Genomic DNA, 18,835 nt, shown 5'->3' on the forward strand with positions numbered 1-18,835 from the left:
AGTACATCTGTTTTGCAAATGAGCAAATTAAATTAGATCATTTAAGTGATTTATCGAAGGCTCACTTCTTTTTCAGGGGCAGGGCCGTAATGCAAAACCTTCTGGCTCCAAGTCTAGTGCAGAGACATATGCCTTTCTTCTGAATCCTTGCAGTGCTGTGCCTGTTCTAGTGTAGAATTATGTGCTTATTCAATTCTGATGTACATTTTATTTTTTTTATTTTTTTATTTTTTTAATTTTTTTTTTCAACGTTTATTTATTTTTGGGACAGAGAGAGACAGAGCATGAACGGGGGAGGGGCAGAGAGAGAGGGAGACACAGAATCGGAAACAGGCTCCAGGCTCTGAGCCATCAGCCCAGAGCCTGACGCGGGGCTCGAACTCACGGACCGCGAGATCCTGACCTGGTTGAAGTCGGACGCTTAACCGACTGCGCCACCCAGGCGCCCCTCTGATGTACATTTTAAACATTATTTTTGTTATAGCATATTCTTTTTTAGAATATAAATTCCTTGAATTAGGGGACTTCTCTTAATTTAAATGTGTATTTATTTATTTTGAGAGAGAGAGAGAGAGAGAGAGAGCACATGCACAAGCATGTGAGGGACAGAAAGAGAGGGAGGGAGAGAATCCCAACCAGGCTCCACGCTCAGTACGGAGCCCCACGCAGAGCTCGATCTCATGACCAGGAGATCATGACTTGAGCCAAAATCAAGAGTCTGATGTTCAACCAACTGAGCCACCCAGGGTCCCCTTGTCTTAATTTAATTTAAAAACTTCCCAACACTTTTTATTCCTTCAGCTATGTTTAATTGGTGAATAGAGATGAACGGTTCAGTTACATATATATTGTACTTAATGAGACAAGTTATATTTGTATGCAAAAAAAGCCTTTTTTTCCAGTTTGCATCTAGCCAATCCAAGCTCTCTTTTGGATTATGTGCTCAGGTATAACTTGGTGATCCTGATGTACTGCCCTCCCTGCCTGGGGCCCGTGTGTGTTTGGCCCCTAGACACCCAAGCACATGGCTCAACCAGTATTTTTATAAACTAAATACAAGTGGCATATGTAGCAAGTTTTCTTAATACTATCTGATTATCAGTAATCGATCTGAGGTTGTCAACAGAAAGTTTCACCACTCTGGGACTTTGAGTCACCTCCCACAGATTGAAGGTCAAATCCTGTCTCCATCCCAGTACCAGAGACTTTGCTGAGGGTGGCCAGGCCAAGGTCATTCTTGGATGCATAGGTTTTCACATGAGAACCAGCAACTCACTAGTTTATGAAGAAATTGGTAAAACCATCCATGTATATTCAGGGACAACTCTGCTGACCAAAATAAAGAGTGATGATAATCTTTATATGTTTGCCTATATAAATTTTTTAAATATTGATTTACTTCATTCTCTTCAAACTCTTGATATGTAAAATATCCTTAATTCTTCCCGAGAGCCATTCTATCAGCATGAATGATCTATGAGAAAACAGATTCTTTTTTTGTTAAATTAAGGGGAAGTCATGAATGAGCTAATTACTGCTTGTATCTTGACAAATATTTTTTCTATCTTTCCAGTCCCCTGTGTTCTGCTTGAGGATTAGATGCAATAAGTCACTGGAGGTTATGACCAGGTCTTAAAGGTTAGGGCATATTAAAAACTGGTGAACACGGGGCACCTAGATGATTCAGTCAGTTATGTGTCCAATTTTGACTAGGGTCATGATCTCATGGTTCGTGGGTTTGAGCCCCATGTCAGGCTTTGTGCTGACAGCTCAGAGCCTGGAGCCTGCTTTGGATTCTGTGTTTCCCTCTCTCTCTGCCTCTCCCCTAATCATGCTCTCTGTCTCTGTCTCTCTCTTTCTCAAATAAATAAATAAATAAATAAATAAATAAAACATTAAAAAAAACTAGTGAACAGGCCCCACTTTTCCCCTCTCAATAGTGACATATGATTCTAAGCCTTTCTCATAGTAATTTTAGTTTGTTTTTAAATTACAGAAGTAGTGTTTGTAAAATGTATATATGTGTATATATGTGTGTATGTGTGTGTATTTTCCAACACCACTGAACAACATAAAACAAAAGGAAAGTTTCCATTGTTCCTCTACTATTATTTCCGTGAGTGGTAACTGTTAACCTTTTGGGTTATATTTTTTCAGATGTGAGAGAGTAAGTGTGTGTAAGATATATTCATGCTATTCCACTAATTCTTCAAATTATTATTTTTACTCCAGAATATGTCATGGATCCCTTCAATGTCAATACCTAGCTTCCATCTTCCATATGCCTCTGGTTGCAGAGGGTGTCCTCTGCAAGACTGGTCTGTTTAAATTAATCATATTTACTTTTCCAACCATTTGGAAGAGTACGTTCAAAACTGAAAAAGTGAACGTGGTGGTATTTGTATTACCCTACAATTCCCTGGAGGGGTCCTTGCTTCTTCCTCTTTGACCCCACATTGTTTTAGTGCAAAATGTTCTTTCCTACAATACACTGGTCATCTCTAATATTCAAAAGTAAGCTTTAAAACAAAGTAGAATATTTTTTCTTTTTAAATATTGATTACTGAGTCACACCATTCTCTGGTGATTTGAAAGAAAGGTCTTTGACTTGTCAGAGCATCTGCATTTCGTAACAATAACTAGTGGTTTCTAATGGCCTACATATTTTTAAATAGACTTTAATTTTTAAAGCAAAATTGAGAGGAAGGTACAGAGATTTCCCATATACCTCTGCCTCCACACATGCAAAACCTTCTTCATTATCAATGTTCCTCCATCAGAGTGGTACATTTGTTATAACCTATGAACGTAAATTGACACATTATCACCCAAACCCACAGTTTAGTTAGGGTTGAGTCCTGGTGTAGTACCTTCTATGGGTTTGGACAAATGTATAATGATATACATCATTATCGTATCCTACAGAGTAGTATTACTGTCCTAAAAATCCTCTGTCCTCTGCCTATTCATCTGTCTCTCTCCCCAGCCCCTGGCAATCATTGACCTTTTTTTTTTTTTAAATTTTCTAATGTTTATTTATTTTTGAGAGAGAGAGAGAGAGAGAGACAGAGTGTGAGCATGGGAGGGGCAGAGAGAGAGGGAGGCACAGAATCTGAAGCAGGCTCCAGGCTCTTGAGCTGTCAGCACAGAGCCCGATGCGGGGCTTGAACTCACAAACTGTGAGATCATGACCTGAGCTGAAGTTGGACACTTAACCAACTGAGCCACCCAGGCGTCCCAATCATTGATCTTTTTAAGGTTTCTATAGTTTTGCCTTTTCCAGAATTTCATATAGCTGGAATCATACTTCTTTCACTTAGTAATATACATTTCATTTTACTTCACGTCTTTTCATGGCTTGATAGCTCATTTCTTTTTAGTGCTTAATATTTTATTGTCTGCACTGAACATAGTCCATCCATTCACCTACTGAAGGACATCTTCTTAGTTGCTTCCTAGTTTTTACAGTTATGAGTAAAGCTCTCCCAAACATCCATGTGCAGGTTTCTGTGTAGACATGTTTTCAACTTCTTTAGGTAAATACCAAAGAGCATGATTGCTGGATTCTATAGCAAGAATATGTTTAGTTTTTGGAAGAAACTGACAAACTGGCTTCCAAAGTGGCCGTGCCATTTTGTATTCCCACCAGCAATGAGTTTCTGTTGCTCCACATCCTTGTCAGCATTTGGTGTTGTCAATGTTCTAGATTTTGGCCATTTTAACAGGTGTGCAATGTATCTCATTTTAATTTGCATTTTTCTGATGACATAAAATGAGAAGCATCTTTTTATGTGCTGATTTACCACCTGTTTATCTTCTTTTGTGAGGCATCTATTAAGGTCTTTGGTCCATTTTATAATTGGGTGGTTTTCTTATTGTTGAGTTTTAAGTGTTCTTTGATATTTTATGCACCAATTATTTATCAATCATGTCTTTTGCAAATATTTCCTTCAGTCTATGGCTTGTTTTTTTTTTTTTAATTTTTTTTTTGCCTGTGTCTCCTGCAGAACAAAAATTTTAATTTTAATGTAGCCCAGCTTATTAATCTTATCTCCTTCATGAATCATGCTTTTTGTGTTGCATCTAAAAGCTATTGCCAAAACTTAAGATCACTTAGATTTTTCTCCTGTGTTATCTTCTAGAAGTTTAGAGTTTTGCATATTATACCAATATCTGTGATCCATTCTGAGTTTACATTTGTGAAGGATATTAGGTCTGTGTCTAGATTTTTTTTTTCATGTGAATGTCCCATTGTTCAGCACCATTTGTTGAAAAGACTATCTTTGCTTCATTGTATTGCTTTTGCTCTTTTATCAGAGATCAGTTGAGTATATATCTGTGGGTCTATTTCTGGGCTATTTATTCGGTCTTTTTGATCTATTTGCCTGTTCTTTTGTCAATACCACACTTTTTGGATTGCTCTACCTTTATCGTAAGTCTTGAAGTCAAATAGTATCAATCTTAATTGTTCTTCTTCAATATTGTCTTGACTATTCTGGGTCTTTTGCCTTCCAAATAAACTTTAGAATCAGTTTGTCAATATCCACACAATAAGTTGCTGGGATTTTGATTCAGATTCCATTGAATCTATAGATCGAATTGAGAAGAATTGACATCTTGACAATATTGGGTCTTATCCATGAACATGAAATATCTTTTCATTTCTTTAGTTCTATGGTTCCTTTCATTAAAGTTTTATAGTCTTCATCATAGAGATCTTGTACAGATTTTGTCAAATGTATACCTAAGTATTTCAGTGTTTTGATGCTAATGTAAATTGTATTGCGTTTTTAATTTCTAATTCCACTTGTTCATTGCTGTATATAAGAAAGCAGTTGAACTTTGGTATATTAGCTTTATACCTGCAACCTTGCTATAACTGCTTTGGCCTACATATTTAAAAGTCACATCTATAAATATAATCAAACTGTTTAAATTGTTTAAACATTTAGCAGATGTTATATGTAAATTGGTGCTCATTTAACATATTCAATTATTCTGTATGTGAGAAATTGTATTAAGTTTTCTTTTCCATTTATTTTGACTAATCAAGATATGAAGTTTTTTCCTTTTTGTCTATTTTTCTAGATACATTTGTATATACATATGAATGTTTATGTACATAAATAGCTGTTTCTTCAAATTAAATACAATTAAAAATTTTTCTCATAGTATATTTTTCCTTTTAGGTAAAAAATAGAAAGAACCACATATTGTAATATGGCTTGAAAGCAAAAATATCTCATAATTTAAGTAACATTTCAAATTAATGGGGAAAAGGTATTTGTGGCCTGTTCATTCTTATTTATACCTTTGTAAATTTACCTATCCTCAAAATATAGTTTTGTATATCCATGGTATAACCTTATTTTTTTGCATTTTAAAAATATCCCTTTAGTGTTGGAAGATATTCTGCCTTTCTACACAGGAGTAAAAATATTAGGTGTAGAATGTATTTACCACTCACTGAATACGGAATAGAAATTCTCTACTTTCTATAAAATTCCAGACTGACTAATATTCAGGTTAAAACTTGAACAACCATCATGTTTTCCTTGGGAATATTTAATTATTCTTGATATCCAAGTCAGAGAGTCTGGTTAGAATACATAGTTCTCAAATCGTAGTTGTAATCGTAATCGGCTTACATTGTCAGGATTCATGAGGTCACACCTCTTCCCATAGAATGGCACACAATGAATAATATGTGCCTTAACATGCACATTTAGATATGCTCTATTGATGTTCTTTTTTTTTTTAGTTTACTTATTTCTTTTGAGGAAAAGAGAGAGAGTTGGGGAGAGGCAGAGAGAAAAGAAAACTGAAAGAATCTCAATCAGGATCTGCACTGTCAGTGCAGAGCTTGACACTCGTTCAGACTCATGAACTGTGAGATCATGACCTGAGCTGAAATCAAGAGTCAGATGTTCAACTGACTGAACCATCCAGGAGCCCCTGTTTTTGATTTTCAACTTCCCTTTTCAAAAGCTTTCAAGATCATATGGATGCTCAAGCTCAGGGGTCAGCAAATATTTTCTTTAAAGGGCCAGATGTTCAAAATTCTGAAGGACCAGATGGTCTCTGCTACAAGCACTCAACTATGTCTTGTAGTTGGGTCGTGGAAAAAAAAAAAAAAGAATGCTCATAACTGTGTTCCAATAAAACTTTGTTTACAAAAAAATGTGGTGGGTGAGATTTGGTTTGCAGGCCTTAATTTGCTGACCCCTGTGCTAGCTCATTACTATTCATAGTTATTACCAGTCTAGAATAAGATCAGGAGCTTGTACTCAAATATAAATCTACACAGTGCTTTCTTCATTGAGGAAGTATTATTATAAAAAATATATCAGTTGAATTAAATATTGTTTAGTGACTATAGAGTTGACTTATATGATGTCATAAGCTCCTTATCTCACCATGTACTGGGAAGAGTTTTCTGTCCAACACTGCTCCATACAGGATACTTTGAGTAGCATTGCTCAAGCTTATTCTCATATAGCAGTCTCTAAAAACTTTTCAATTTATCATTACATTAAATCCATTTTTTTCCAACGTAAAGAATGCTTTTTCTGCTACTTATTTTGCTATTATTGTTGGCACTCTGGCTCAAATTAAAGGCAAAAAACAGGAATTGTGTTAAGAGTCACTTACTTCTCTAGCAGCTATGGAAGAGCTAGCTTCAGCACACATGCATGGATATTCTCACTTCATTCCCTTTACTTCCTCAATTCAAAAAATATCCATGTGGTGTTCCTTTTTAAGGACAACCAATGTTGAATCTTTAACTTTTACTGTAAATTGTTTATTAAAAGATATATTTATTGGGTGATAATTAATTTTAACTTTTTATGTCAAATAGTAGTAACAGAAAGGACATTTGGAGATACACGTTCATTTATCAATTTGCTTGTTTATTCATAGTAAAAACACAGAGTTAAAAGTATAATGATATGTTGCCATGATAAGTACATGCAAAGTGTTTCATTTCATTAATTAGGTAATTTAAGGCAGTGTTGAGCAATCAGTATATAATATGTGCATGAATTTGCAAGCTAACATCTGTAACTTAAAATTGTCATTATGGATACAGTTCTAGATTTCCAATCTTCTTCAAACAATGCCAGACATAAAATTTCAAGTGTGTGAAGATAAGAGATTACATTCTTTCTTTTTTCTGTCCTTATCTATATGTGACAAAATTTCCAGATTCTCAAAATCTGAACAATTGAGTATTTTTTCTGTACTGTATAACCCGTTCTCAAGTTGGGCATTTAAACTCGAAATGGCTAGTCACATTGGCCATTCCATTTAGAATTTATGTCTCCACTTTTTAAAACCTAGCAGATGAGTTTGAGTTTAAAATTAACTTAATCGCTTGCATGTCAAATCTGTCACCATTTTATTTTTTTTTTGCCTTGTCAATTGTGATTAGTGGATAATTTTGGGGATGTCATGACAATTCACTACTACAAACAAATGTTATGACATATATTGCATTTGTATTCACATTTAAAGAACTTATTAATATTCAAAATGCATAGGATTTTCTCTACTGGTAATACAGCACCTTTTCTTTCTCCCACAAATCACTCAGAAAAAATTTCAAGTCTTGGCTTCATGTGGATTTTAGAGATGTGAAAGTAAGTATCTCAAAAAATAAAGTGTGGATTGGTAGAACCATATATTCATTCTTTCATTAAGCATTTATTGGTCCATTATTCAGTGTTCAGAATTTGTTTAAAACACATAAAGATAACAATTCAGTTTGATAGGACTTCATAAATGTGCTTTATAATTTAGATTGAGGTTTTCATGACTTTTATCAATTTAGTCACATACAAGCAGGGCTGTTTGATCATATTCTATTTCCTGGCTTCAACATTTCAAGCCTCTCCAGGGCAGAAATGAAAGATTATGAGTGTGCTACATTTCTATAGCTCTTTCATTTCTACCCCAACCCTAGCTTACTTTCATGTCTGCAATAAAAATTTTGATCCAGGTTGGATTTATGTGAACATTATTTTTTTCAGATTGACCTACCCTGTGACTGAATTTTGCAATGAAACCTTATCAGGTTGTTATACACCATTGCAACTGGGCACCTTAAAATTAGATAGAAGAAATGGAATATGTTACCAAAGGATGTGCTGACTGGATAAAAAGTGGGTTTTATACCTTGTTTCATATTTTTTGAGCATAGAAGCCACTTTAAAAGTTTGCAAGTCTTTAAAGCATTAGCTCCAGATATTTTAAATGTGCTAAGGTTAGAAAGTTCAGGAAAAATATAAAACATTGTGTGAAGGAAATTCTGATATAGTATTATATTAGAGAGATAGAGGTTCAGAAACATATTGGAAAGAAACCAAGAAATCTAGGTTTTCTTGTTTTAACTTTCTTATCAAATGGTTGTGAGACAACACATAAGTCATAATCTTCCTTATGCCCCAAGACGTCTGTGGACTTCTGATTATTATTTGTAATCAATTAGTGTTATCACTCTGATTTCACACAATTTTGACCAAAGTAAAAGAAATAGCATTTAAGTTAGTTTATCCAAAATAGAAAAATATGCAATATTTATAAGATAGTTTAGAATTGAAAATAGTTCATGGACTTCCCATGACTATCTTGGAAGATAATATGCATAATGATTAAAATATTTAGGTTGCTTGGGTTCGAATCTTAACTAGCCAGTTACTAACTAAATGATCTTGGGAAAAGCTACCTCATCTACCTTTGCATTAATCGCTTCATCTGTAAAATGAAAAATACTAATTTCACAGCTGTGTTGTAAAGATTAAATATTGAATACACATAGAATATATGGAACAGTTCCTGGAGTACAGTAGGCACACAATAAATGTTGTTTCTGATTATTTTATCAATATCATCATTAGCATCATTATTGTTAGTTTTGAGTCCATTTTGGTGTGAACTTAGGGATCCAATGTTCTAGATTGAAAACCATTGATCTAAACTCATAAACTCATTAAACTGAATTTTAATTTAGAAAAAAATTAAAATTAGTCAAACAAGAATTTGTAAAATAAAATTTTCAATGTTTATCAGACAAGTCACAGACTATTAGGCATTGTGCATATGTGGTCTAAATGGTTAATTCAAACTAATTTGCCCCATTCTGTTCTGACAGTAAACTGACAAAGATTCATCAGGGAAAAAGGCTTATTTGCTGCCTAATACACAGAAAACTTTTCCATGTAGGGATACCCACAGACTGGAAAACACATTTTTTTCTTTTGGAATTGTCATTATTTTATCCAGAAATCACTTTTCTTTTTAATTTGCAGCAGTGTTTTCTTTTCATTTTTTGTATTAATAGCTGTAAGTTCGTTTTTCCATACTATAGCCAAAGGATGCTGCATGCATTTGGACTGTGTAACCAACTGTAATAAAGAATAGAAACTTTTCTGTGTGTTTTTTTTTTATAGTCATATATACAATATAAAAATTCTTGGTAAATAAGATCACGTTTAAAAGAGCCAAAAGCCTAGGGGCGCCTGAGTGGCTCAGTTGGTTAAGTATCTGACTTCGGCTCAGGTCACGATCTCACGGTTCGTGGGTTTGAGCCCCATACAGGCCTCTGTGCTGACAGCTCAGAGCTTGGAGCCTGCTTCAGATTCTTTCTTTCTCTCTGTCTCTCTCTCCTCCTTCAAAAATAAGTAAACATTAAAAAAAGAGCCAAAAGCCTAATATATGCCATATTGTGACAGATAACACTATATTGAAGTTATTCTAAATTGTACACTACACTGTGTGATATATTTACACAAAACATCATTCTAGTAACACACACATTTGGGTTATTATTTCACTTGAGGAGGTTTTTGCCTGGGCAGCTCTACCTTAAAAGCAGAACAGGTTCTATCTAGTGAAGTATCTTGTCTAAATGGTGCTTGGAGTACTTTGTGTTCTCTAATAATATGACGCAAAGTAACGTAAATTTGAGCAGTTGCTGGTTTGGTTCTTTATAGTTAGATCTGAGTCATGAAGATAAATATTATACAAAGTCCACTTGGCACCATATAATAACATATCATTGGTACAAAAAATGTTTTGTATAGACACACCATCAATGCAGTTTTCATTTAAATGTATAGATTTGCCCAAGAGCCACACTGTCACTTTTACTTCCTAAAATATATTGCCTTAGGAAACACTATCATAATACGTCTCCTCAAGGTCCCGTAGAAAGCTCTAGATTTTAAAATTTTATATTCTGAAATTTTCTTCTAGTAATAAAAATTCCATTTTTCATAAGCAATGCATATTTGCAGAACTGAATTCACAGAAATTCTAAGTTTTAAATTGGAAAAATTTTCAATCATAGAAAATAATAGTAACTATTTTCATTAACTCTTACCTTAAAATAAATTATTTGTATTTTTCTCTTTCCATACTCATAAAATTTTTTTAGTTCTTTTATATCACTGATAAAAATACCAAAAAGACACATTAAAAATAAACTAATAGTTATCAGTTGAAATATACTTAATTTTAATAGGAAAATAATTTAATTCTTATGTATAGTGGCGTATAGTTTGGTCCATAATAGTAGATTCATTTGGAAAACTCAGAATGTTTTGTCTTTTTCTTCTGTAATAATAATGTTTTTTATTCATTTATAGTTAATTTCAGTTATAGTTGAAAATATTATTTATATCGTAAGGCAAGTACCTAATTTGTGTAGATTACTAAGGAGTTTAATTTTTTTTTTAACGTTTATTTATTTTTGAGACAGAGAGAGACAGAGCATGAATGGGGGAGGGGCAGAGAGAGAGGGAGACACAGAATCGGAAACAGGCTCCAGGCTCTGAGCAGTCAGCACAGAGCCTGACTCGGGGCTCGAACTCACATACTGCGAGATCTGACCTGAGCCAAAATCGGACGCTTAACCGACTGAGCCACCCAGGCGCCCCACTAAGGAGTTTTTTGTATTAAATTTTGTCCTATGTAAACCTTAGAATCTTACATTTGTTGGACTTTAATCACTGAATATGACATATTTTGTTTATAAAATAGTCAATCATTTTGTGGCATATTTAGCAATATATTTGTGCACGTGGCTTTCCTGGTACTCAAATAATATCTGATAAAGTGTTTTAGAATCTTTTTAATAAGAGTTCAACAAATTCAATTCTCACAATTTGATTGTTATAATTGAATATTTTGCTCAATCTGTCTGTACGTATCAGAGGCACAATTGCAGAGGTTGCTAATCCTTTGTGTTTGTTTTTAAACAATACTTGAAAAAATAAGATGACATAGGAATTTATCAAACTATTCACACTATTATTAACAAAAATTATCAATATAATTTTTATTAATAATTCCTTGGCATCTAGCTAAAATAGTTAATTACTCATTTCATTTAAGATTTCAGGAGAGGGGTGCCTGGGTGGCGCAGTCGGTTAAGCGTCCGACTTCAGCCAGGTCAGGATCTCACGGTCCGTGAGTTCGAGCCCCGCGTCAGGCTCTGGGCTGATGGCTCAGAGCCTGGAGCCTGTTTCCGATTCTGTGTCTCCCTCTCTCTCTGCCCCTCCCCTGTTCATGCTCTGTCTCTATCTGTCCCAAAAATTAAAAAACAAAAAACAAAAAACAAAACGTTGAAAAAAAGATTTCAGGAGTAACAAAATTGTGACTGTAATGTACCAAAGATGATGTTGTGGTGCTGCCATAGTAAACATCTCAAATAAAAGCAGTAGTTCATATCTTAATATTGGATTATGTATTTTCAATATTCTCATTATCCTTACTGTTGTAGTCATCACTCAAGAATCAATAAGGGTCTTTTATGTCCACGGCCTCAAGCATACAATAGTCACAGATATTCCTACTTTTAATTGTAAGACTGAGGTGTTTTAAAGAGAAAAGCATTTTAGTGAAATCTATAATCTTATTTAAAAATACCAAAGACCAGATCTGGATGACTCAGAACCTAGGGTTTATACCAGTGAGAGAAGATGGTAATGGATTGAGATAACACAAAGGACTGTACTGTCAAATCAGACTCACTCAAATAAGAAATCTTACCTAATAGCAAACTTTACCAATAATTTCAGGAAGATAAGTAATCATGAAGCATAGGTGAAAGTGAGAGACCAGAACCTTCAATGTAGTTGCCTGGGTGACTTCTTGTCAGTCAGGATGTGCTCTGGCTCAGATTACTGTATGGGACTCTGTGTAATATTCGTGGTTACATAAATGACACAGAAGAGGACCATTTTGCTATGATACATTGTCACGTTCCCAGATGGTTGCATAGTTTATCTGACATTTTCCAGAGAGACATGTGCTATAAATTCATAGACTCCATGTTTGTTTAGTACAAACATTCCTAGACAAATCAAGTATAGCATGCTAAAATATTTTCACAGATATGGACTCTCTTGAGAGTGAATATCGTTAGTTTGTGTACCAGAACTGTCATCAGCATGATTACAAGGAGATTTGGCTAAAGGAACTTCTTAGTTTCTCAGGGTGTCTCCCCTATCTCCCTCCTCCTGCAACCAGGGAGATTATGGATTGCAGACAACCTGCTTTATGATTTCTCCCCAGGAGCCATTTTTGGAGATGGGTTCAACTACAAGGCAGGAAAGAGACTGGAGGAAAAGTGCATTCTGTTTAGTGGTTGCTGGGTCTTTGGAAAGAGATTTAGTCTTTGCTATATGCTTTTAGCTGAGTCTAGGGAGAATAAATGTCTCTGGAGACACCAGATAAGTTTGGAGGTATCTCAGAGCTGAACATGCCATGACTTATGAGTCTCAGGACACAGATAAGCAAGATGGTAAATGTCTCAGGTTATCAATGGTTGCTTGAGATACTTTTTGGACTAGCTTGAACCATAGCAATATTATAGAGTTCTGCACATCCAGGCCAAGCATGTTGAGATTTATAAATTTACTCTGTCTACAAGAAAGGTAGGAAATAGATGTGAGTGAGGGCCTTACCATTGGAAGAATGGATATGTAGACTATGGATCAGTTAACTGGAAGTCATGGTGCATCAGAGACATCCAGAACAGATGCAACAGAAACAGAAGATAATACCTAGGCAAAGAAGGATCAGTTAGACTCAGGGGACATGACATTACATGGCTAAGATGTCCTTGCCTCAGTTCCAGGAAAATAAGTCCACTTGGAATTTATGTTACTTCAAGGAAAGGAAAAGAAAGTGCCAGGAAAGGAAGACTGGAAAGGGAAACGGAGAGAGAGAGAGAGAGAGAGACAACTTGATTTGATTCCATTTTATATTGGAAACTTCTGTGTTACTTTGAATTGGGAAGATAAATTCTTCTGCTTAAAAATATATATATTGTAGATCAAATCCCATTCAGTTATAGAACAATAAAAATTATAGTTTTTGAAAGATTGAATTCATGACTGAATTTCCAACATACTCTATTTAATCTTTGCTGAAGAATAAATAAATAATAGACAATTTTGTTTGAAAAAAATACCTCTACTCTCACTAGTTGTGTTACCTTGGTCATGTTAGTTAATCCCACGGGCTCTAAGGTTGTTTTTTTTTTTAATAAAATAAACTATAAAATAGGTATAACTAACCTCTATTCATACAGTTGCTGTAAAGAGCAAAGAGGATATTAAAGAAAGCGCCTAGCTTTTGGCCTTTTACATGTAAATTATCAATAGCTGCTTAGGAAAGATCATCTGAAGCAGTGTCATTGACATGATACTACTCCTTCACATTTCATAAATTATTTAGCTCCAGTTTCCAAATTAAGACAAATCTGTGACTCTTTGAGATATGAAGTCACCATTTTTTTCTGCTTCTGGAATCCAAACATTGTGGCTACCAAGTTTTCAACTGTTATTAGAAGTAGGAGTTTCAATTGCAAAAGAGTGAAAATAAATATATCAGGTGCCATAAAACCCATTTGTATTGATGTAGTCATAGGCGAAATTAATCAATGAATCCTTACAGATGCTGATCTGAAATAATCCTTGCATTTCTAGAAGTAGCCCTCTCTATAGCATCCACATTTTTTAACACTGATTTTTAATTATTTGAATTTATTATGAGACTTTTGTTATCCCGTCTTAATTTATATGAGAAGACAAGGAAAATACATTTGTGATATTTTGTTTTTTATTCGTTCATTCATTTCATTTTATATCACTGGAAGTACTGATATTATGGGGGTGTGTGCATTTTCAAGATGCTCTATTCTCCTTAAAAGTAATAAATAATACCTGCAAGCCATTGTGAGTACTCGTTCTTTTATGAGGTCAGGAATGTGCAGGTAAAAAGGATGCATTTCCTCAGGATGTTTTTTTTAAGCAACAGCCAAAAGTCAATCAGTGTCTTCAGTTTTAAAAGAAGTTTGAAAATTCATTTGTATTTGAATGCTGGAATGATAGGCATGAAACTAATTAGAGACCAAAGGCTACACTGCCCCAGTGTCTTCTGGCTATAGCACACTTGAGGAGACCATGACAAGGAAGCTTGAGGGGAACATACGGCCGAGCTTATCATTCTTTTGCAAGTGAAGCGCATTTCTGCCTGTAATTTTTTGAATTTTAAAAGCGACTCTGAAAGAACAAGAGGAGGCTAAAAATATTCTAAACAGGACTTATAAAGTGATCATTGCAGTAACTTTTAGTAAACTAATAAACATATTAATAGGGTTACTTTTTCAAAGTAATTAACTTGGACTTCAAAATCCACATTAACATGCCAATCATTTGGAATTTATAATTGTAAAGAAGGAAAACATTTTGATAAAATAACGATCTTGGGAAAAAATCCTAAATTTGTGTAAAAATTAGAAATTATAAAAGTTTAATTTATATGTTTGTTTCCCCTGAAAATCACTAATATGAGATGGAAAACATTAAAATGAAAATCACAAGACTTGATTTTTATTCCAGGTCAGTCAGTGACTAGTTCTTTGACCTAGGCTTTCGTTTTCTTCCTGCAACCTGAGCTTTCTCGTAGGTAAAATGAAGGCATGGTATTAAAAGATCTCTAATTTTCTTTGTTCTAATATCTTCTGAGTTTGTTTCATCATTTTCTGCTGACTTTACTTCTAACTTTCGCAATGTACCATAAATTCATGAACGTTTTATTTCTCATAATTATGCTTTTGAAATTACACTCTTGAGGCATTGTGGACTGAAATGAGATCTATTTGGAATAATAATCTCTATTTGAAATGAGATATATTTGGAATAATTTAAATAGCAAATAAAAGATATTCATTACTTGGAACCTGGAACTCCCAGTGCTCAATGAGAAGCATGTTGCCTTCTGTATGCCATTAGAGACATATTAGGAATCCAGTGACAAATTTTGCTTTTTCTTATATACCCATGACTATCTTTGAAGTCGGTGGGAACTGAATATGTGTAATGAGGTTACACAGGTGTGATTGCTATCTGTATCTCACATTCTCATCCTATATAACTCCCAAAGACTGTTTGTCAAATTCAGTTTCAAGTCTGGGAAGCCAGTTGTAATGATTTACTTTCACATCATGGGCTGAAGCTAGCAGAAACAGAGGCACTGACAGGCAGGATGAATTTACTGGCCTGGAGCCACTAATTACAGAGGCTGTGTTGGAGGAACCTGAAATGCTTAGATGGAAAAATCTTGAAGCTCTTAAAAAGATTGGAAGGAACGTTTTCATCTAAAGAGACAGTGGAATTTTAAATTAAACACAATTGAGAGATGATTGTATACTAGTTTAAAGTCATCCCAGGCATCATATTATTATAGACTTTGAATCAGTCATTTTGTTCAGGAATAATCTAGAAATCTAGAGATGAGAGAAAGAATCTTCATTATGTTAATAACTGACATAAAACTGGAATTAGAAATGAGAATAAAGTTTGCATTCTTGAGAAAGAACAGACCTAGAGCCATAATTACCTGAAATATATCTACATTTGTTGTGTGTAATAGATGGAGCCTCTTTTCAAAATTATTTTTTAAATTGGCTTGGTGTGGCCAGTTCACAAGATGCTTTTAAGCCAATCTAACAAAATCCAAATAGAAAATCAATATATCTGGATGGTGTCTTTCTGAAAAGCCATCCAAGGAGAAAACAGGCTTTATAAGACAACATGTGTAATTTGCATTTATACAAAGCTGAATGACATATCTCAAATTTTATCATCAATTTAAGTCAATATAAGAAAGTATTTAGCATCATCTTCACAGTGGATAAACTAAAAATTAAAAAAAAAAACCCTGAATGTTAAAAAAAAGACAAATTAGAAAAAATAGATTATGTGATTTTTCACTCCAATGACAAATCATGCTAATTTAAGTTAATTATGTAAATAAAGCAGAACTCACTTTAAGTAATCTACTTGAATTCCCAAAGAGTAACTTTGGAGTTCCACAAAGAACTAGGGTTTAATATATTATATCGGTGTAACATAAATAGTTATTTTTTTTTAAGATAACAGCCCACAGCTGGAAAACAAAGGGCAAAGACACTGTTATTCTATGAGAAAGAGACACACCAACATTTGCATCAGTAGAAAGGTGTCAGGTTCGTTTTATGTTCGGTAAAATGGTAAAACTACAGATTTTTAAAAGTAGTTAAATATTTAATAGCTATTGATGTTGGCAGTGGAAAGCATCGTAGATTCAGAGATGGTGTCCTAAGGTATTAATTTACAGTGACAGCAACCAATAGAGCTAGTGTAATTCTTTTTTTTTTTTTTTCAACGTTTATTTATTTTTTGGGAGAGAGACAGAGCATGAATGGGGGAGGGGCAGAGAGAGAGGGAGACACAGAATAGGAAACAGGCTCCAGGCTCTGAGCCATCAGCCCAGAGCCCGACGCGGGGATCGAACTCACGGACCGCGAGATCGTGACCTGGCTGAAGTCGGACGCTTAACCGACTGCGCCACCCAGGCGCCCCTGAGCTAGTGTAATTCTTAAAAACAAACAAAAAATCATTTACTCAGAAAAATTCTTTTCAGGGGCGCCTGGGTGGCTCAGTCGGTTAAGCATCCGACTTCGGCTCAGGTCCCCGCATTGGGCTCTGTGCTGACAGCTCAGAGCCTGGAGCCTATTTCAGATTCTGTATCTCCCTCTTTCTCTGACCCTCCCCTGTTAATGCTCTCTCTCTCTCTCTCTCTCTCTCTCTGTCTCAAAAATAAATAAATGTTAAAAAAAATTAAAAAAAATTCTTTTCAAATGCTAAAGCAATAAAACAAACAGAGGTGTTATCAACTTTTAGGCTCAGAAGTCTAAAAAACCCAAACTGAATAGAAATCAAATTTTGATATACAAAACCATGAATGACATGGATGAAACAAACAACTTTTCCTACAAAAATCTTGAAATGCTAGAATAAATGCACATATTTTAAACCTTTAGCAATGAAAAAAAGAGGGAAATTTTACTTACTACAATGAATAACAGAATTGAAGGAATCCCAGGGTTAACATAGAGAATAAAGTTTGTCAAAAAGGGTTAAAGATTTTTTTTCTGTCAAAAAAAACCCCCTCACATATAACTTATTACAGAATCTGTGATTTGTTGTCAAGGAGAACACCATATTCTACAGTGTTACTTTTAGTGCCCCAAAATGCAAATAAATGTATAATCCACCAGAAGGCTAAATATAACAATTCCTGTCTGGATTGTTTGGAAAAAAATGCTGAAATAAATGGAATTAAGTTCCACAAAATAAGGTTTTTTTAAATATTTATTTTTGAGAATGAGAGAGACACAGGGTGCAAGAGAGGGGAGGGACAGAGAGAAAGGGAGACACACAATCTGAAGCAGGCTCCAGGCTCTGAGCTGTCAGCACAGAGCCCGACACGGGGCTCAAACCCATGGGCTGTGAGATCATGACTTGAGCCAAAGTTGGATGCTCAACTGACTGAGCCACCCAGGTGCCCCCACAAAATAAGTTTTTTAAGGAGAAATAATTTAAATAAATATTAAATAAAAAATTATTTGATTTAAACCCTGCAGAAAAAACTCACCAAAAGTATCAGTGTTCACAAAAAACTAAATAATCTCAGTAACAAAATATGCTGTTAAAAATTATTCATTCTATTTATTCATCTTATATATATATAAAAGACAAAGTTATATAATATTTATTATAAAAGTATATAACTATATATAAATATATACTTTAGTTTTCAGAAAACTTTAAACATTTCTGGATCCATTCATATGTGAATACCTGACTTATTATTATTAATCATTTTCAGCTAACATTAAGGTCATGAATTTTAATTATGGAACATATATGAAAGAATATCTCTTTTGACTCATTGCTTATGCTTCCTCTTTTGAATTTAATCTTATGCTATTTTGTGACATCTTTTATAATTTTTTACTGCTAGCAAGCTTTTCTACCAACTTTAAAGTTGTTTAATTTTTCTTGAGTTCAAACAATAATTTTTATAGTCCTTTACATATTCTATAACAACTGCATAGTGGACAATCAATAATTGTTAAATTTGGGTCGTTGTTGTAGTTGTTCCGTTTTTTGGGTTTTTTTGTTTGTTTTAGAGAAAGAGCACATGAATGGTGGGGAGGGATACAGGGAAAGAGAAAATCTCAAGCAGACTCCATGCTCTGCCCTAACCAGAGCCAAAATCAAGAGTCAGGCACTCAACTGACTGAGCCACCCAGGTGCCATTAAATTTTCTTTTCTTTTTGAAAATTTGTAATTATTTCATTAAAATTACTTCTCATTAGTTTTATTGTGATGTAGATAGAATCTGGTTTTAGAGGAATCTCAAATTATACCTGTTTTTTTCTTGTGTAGACAGGACCTGACTGTGGTTATTGGCTTGGGTCATTTTGCATAAAACAAAC

At 34.3% G+C, this 18,835-nt stretch overlaps 2 long non-coding RNA genes across 3 annotated transcripts in view; one reads left to right on the forward strand and one right to left on the reverse strand.

Moving 5' to 3' along the window:
• Positions 1–18,835, forward strand: part of LOC121016178 (uncharacterized) — a 366,104-nt gene that overhangs the window by 310,927 nt on the left and 36,342 nt on the right. The gene's annotated exons all lie outside the window — the stretch shown is intronic.
• Positions 1–18,835, reverse strand: part of LOC121016177 (uncharacterized) — a 100,653-nt gene that overhangs the window by 67,643 nt on the left and 14,175 nt on the right. For both annotated transcript variants that reach the window (XR_005784144.1, XR_005784143.1), the window contains exon 2: positions 12,969–13,067. This is a non-coding gene — a long non-coding RNA (uncharacterized LOC121016177). The remainder of the gene's footprint in view (positions 1–12,968; positions 13,068–18,835) is intronic.

Source organism: Herpailurus yagouaroundi, unplaced genomic scaffold, assembly GCF_014898765.1.
Source record: "Herpailurus yagouaroundi ecotype Mexico unplaced genomic scaffold, PumYag 209, whole genome shotgun sequence".
Taxonomy (NCBI): Eukaryota; Metazoa; Chordata; class Mammalia; order Carnivora; family Felidae; genus Herpailurus; species Herpailurus yagouaroundi.